Here is a 4,488-nt window from a genome sequence, read left to right on the forward strand (position 1 = left end):
AATATTCTTAAATCATCTTCCCTGCACTGCAAGTTTTGGATCTATTGACATATTTTCAATAATAGCATGTCTGGAGACTGCAAACGCCATTTCAAAATCTCAGCCCGCTTGTTTCACGATGTTTGCAGTTATGTTTGAGATCATTATTTTGATGTAATATCCAATGTCATCTCAGTTCCTGTTTCTTCACTGACTGGTAGATATAAGCTTCCAGGACTTGTTGATACTTACTGTAGTAGAATCCACTCTTGTCTTGTCTGCACAATATTTCCTGTTATATTGGCTGTCACATGTCCCTGAATCATTACAGATCAAACCCCATGCACAGCAGTTTTCAAATAGTTCATTTTCTCCAGATTTACTGTAATATTGTGAAAAATGTTTTGCTTTTCACACTTGCACCTAAACTTTAGGTTATTTGCTATGTGATAGATTCTTACTCCGGCCCTCACCCCCAGGCTGCCAGGAGGAGCTCTCCCGACAGCATGATCGTGCCCCGAGTTCCAGCAGGGCCTCATGCCTTGGGGGCCACTGGGAGTCACTGTAGGGGGGCTTGTGGGCTCTTATGTGCCCTATAACCCGGGTTAAAGAAAAGGACTGTTTACCCTGACCCAGAAGGAATAAGGAACTGTGGACTGATTGGGCAGGAACACCTCTGGGTCAGGGTGTATAAAAGGACTGTGGGAAAGCCCTGAGACTGAGCTGAGCTGGGAGGTAGAGGGGCGAAGTGTCTGGGCGAGGAGGAGAGAGTATTATTGTTGTTTATTTAGTTTATGAGTAGTGTGGAGGGTGCTTTGTGCATGTTATTGTTATTTAATAAAGAAGTCTTGGACTTTTATCCGATGTCTGGAGTGGTACCTGAGGGTTGAAGAGGTGGACAAGAGCGTTATCTGCGACAATAGATAGAACTTTATTTGTCCCCAGGGGGAATTTGGCTTTTTAGAGCAGCTCTTTATTTATCTACATATTTATGTACAGTATTTATTTATTTAAATAAATATATATACTCTAAAACTAAAGTATTATATAGCTCTTTTACCAGTGTGGATGTGTTTCTGCTTGCCAGGCTCAAAGATCATCAGTCAGAGAATGCCTACAAGGCAGCTGGGGTTTCAGTCACTAAGGTACTCCCTTGTTTTTCTAGTGCTGTTTCACCCAAGATAATACTATATATATACTCTATTGCGGATGTGCTTTCCCACCTCTACTGACCTGGAAGTAGCTAATGAGCTCTTAATTTCCACAGAAAGAAACCATTGGCAGGTTAGAAGTGCCAGCAAAGCATTTTCTTATTCAATATAATCTAGACATCTAATACATTATATGGCCAAATGTGCGTGGAGAACAGACCATCACACCTATATGAGCTTGTCGGACATCCCATTCCAAAGCCATGTGCATTACTTTTCTGGAGAGGTTTTCCACAAGGTTTTGGAGTGTGTCTGTGGGAATTTGTTCCAATTAGCCAAAAGAGCATTTGTAAGGTATGATGATATTGGATAAGACCTGGCTGCAAATGGCATTTCAGTTCATCCCAAAGGTGTTCAGTAGGGTTGAGGTCAGAGCTCTGTGCAGGCCACTACACAACAAACTAATCAAACCATGCCTTTATTAACCTAACGCTGTGCACAAGGGCAGACCATAATGCTGGAACAGAAAATGGCCTTCTCATAATTTTTGCTATGAAGTTGGAGGTGCTCAATTGTGTGAAATACTTTTGCATGCTGTAGCATTTACATTACCCTTCACTAGAACCAAGAATCCTAGCCCAAACCCTAAAAAGCAGCCATAGACCATTGTACCTCTTCCACTTTAGGCACCATACAGTCCAGAAGATAACATTCTCCTGGTATCTGCCAAACCCAGATTCATCCATCAGTGCACCAGATAGTGAAGTGTAATTTATCACTCCAGAGAACATATTTCCACTGTTCTGGAGTCAATGGTATTGTTCTTTACACAACTTCAGGTGATGCTTGGCATTGTGCATGTCAGCTTTATGTTTGTGTGTGGCTATTTGGCAATTAAAATCTATTTTCATGAAGTTTCTGACACACAGTTCTTGTGCTTAATGTGTATCCAGATGCAGCATGAAATCCTGTTGTGAGTGATGCACTAGAGGAAAGGACATTTCTATGTGCTACGTGCTTAAAAACTTGGCAGCCCAACTCTTTCAGTTTGCATGGTCTACCAATTTATGACTGAGATGTTGCTGCTCCTAGGTACTTCCACCTCACAATAATGGCACTTACATTGACCAAGCCAAATCTGGCAGAGACAGAAATTGCATGTACTAACTAGTGCCAAAGGTGAAATCCTATGACAGTGCCATGTTTAAAATCACTCAGCTCTTCAGTACAACCCTTTCTACTGCCAATGCATGTCAATAGAGAGTTCATGGATGTATGCTTGATTTTAAGCAGCTTTTAATAATGAAACACCTGAACTCAATCATTTGAAAAGGTGCCCACATGTTTTTGGTCATATAGTGTGCCATATGCAGAAGCATAGATAGAAGTACTAGACAAAAATAACAAGATGGACTCCTGCAGTGTGGAGATGATCTTCATTTTCTGTCTAGATGGCTCATTTCTTAGTTCCAGAGCCTCTCCAGATGCAGACTCTCCACAGACTTATGTCATTGTTGGATAGACAAGGAGACTCTCCTCATTAGACTCTTATCTGGTTTAGATATTCTACCTTTTAGGTGACAGATACTCATCCTGTTGGCGCTGAATGCTGCCTCATTGTTATGCTTACTCTAAATAATATATTGAAAACAACAAGCAAATATTTTGTATATAAATATGTGAGTTACAAAATATTCATATGGATTTTGTCAATTAAAAAAAAAAACAATTGTTAAATCTTAACCAATCAAATTGGAATGTTAAGACAAATCCAATTGTTAAACCTTAACCAAAGTACAAAATTCCAGCTCAGCATGACAGTCTGTTCAGCATGTCTGTACAAACAAGGAAATAAAGTGCATGTCATCCCTCCTGTGGGCAGACCTTCATCATCAGAGTAGTAAAATAAAAATGTAAACATAATTCAATTTCATCTCATAAAAATTTGACCAGTTCCAAAATTTTGATCTAAATATCGTGTACCTTTAGGGATTATAGCCAAAAAGGTTGTAAAAGAACACACAAAACAAAGTAAAAGGTTTGGGGATCCATCCCGTATACTTGAAAAAAGGTTGGGCTTAGTATATCTTTACAAACGTGAGCTCAAAACAGAACTGAGGAAAAGAGAACATGGGTGCCATATATAGCTAGTAGATCGGAAGTGATTTAATGGGTTGGTGCAATTCTGGGAACTGGAAATGACATCAGAAGAAGGTGGGATCTTGAGGACTGGAAGAGGAAGTGAAGTGGGCTGTCTTCTGAGAATCAGAAAGAGGCTTTAGGCTGAGGGTTCGTCAGCTGGTCTGTAGGGAAAGAGGGGAAAGAGTTAGAGGGCAGCACCAACCTTTGGTCTGATGGGAACATGCAGGTTTTTGAACCCATAAACTGTCTCCCAACTGCACACGTGTTCCAAGGTCCATTTTTGTTTCATCAAACCACAGTGCTTGGTTCCAAAATATATTTTCTTATCTGGAATAAGTGTTGTATTGTATACATGTGTCTACATCAATATTTTTGTGTCCAGCTAAACCTCCCTGCAGGTTCTTTGCAGGGCTAGCATAACTGACCAGTGGTGGAGATTTGTCTTGGGCTTCCACAACTTGCCTTGAGTTTAACAGCTTTCCTTAGCTGTTAACCATTAGTACCATTTCAGACAATGGAAACTACAAATGCTAAGTGCTTAGATATCCTTTTCTAGCCTCATCCTGCTTTCTAAGAGTCAATTAGCTTTATTTTCAGATCCTCAGAACTGCTTTAATGATCTCATGGCTGCTGAGCGTAAGTACAACACCCTGAAAGGGACAAAGGATCAGAAAATTTATTAAGCTCTGAAGCTACTGTCACAACCAATGAAATTTTAAAAGTTGTCATAAAATAATAGTGCAGTTAGTGAGAAGGTGCCCAACCTTTTGCATGTTTTTTGTTTTGATTTGTTAAATTTCATAAACAGTTTGTAACTGTACATTCAAATCTGCAGACACACATAATGCATACATTTATTTCTTGCAGATGTTGCAGTAACTTGTTTCCCTTGCAAAGTCAACCAAACATAAATTGGTTTACAAACAGTTATAGATCTGGAGATAAAGTCCTGCCTCTCAAACCAAATTTATTTATAGTTAAAGTGAATTCATAAGGGTTTAATAGTGTTGCACAATCTCTTAAACTACAATGATAAAAGCTAGAGCATAGATGTGGAGTAGTTATATTCATGGCCACTGAACATTGTAAAGTGTTTGGATTAAGGACATCTTAAATACAAGTTCATTTTTTTTTCTTTTACATATTTGAGAGTTTATTTAAAAGGTTTAAAGCTGAGTCTCCTTTATTTGAGTTAGCAAACAGAACATAGTTTAGG

The sequence above is a fragment of the Polypterus senegalus genome, chromosome 2 (assembly GCF_016835505.1).
Source record: "Polypterus senegalus isolate Bchr_013 chromosome 2, ASM1683550v1, whole genome shotgun sequence".
Lineage (NCBI taxonomy): Eukaryota > Metazoa > Chordata > Cladistia > Polypteriformes > Polypteridae > Polypterus > Polypterus senegalus.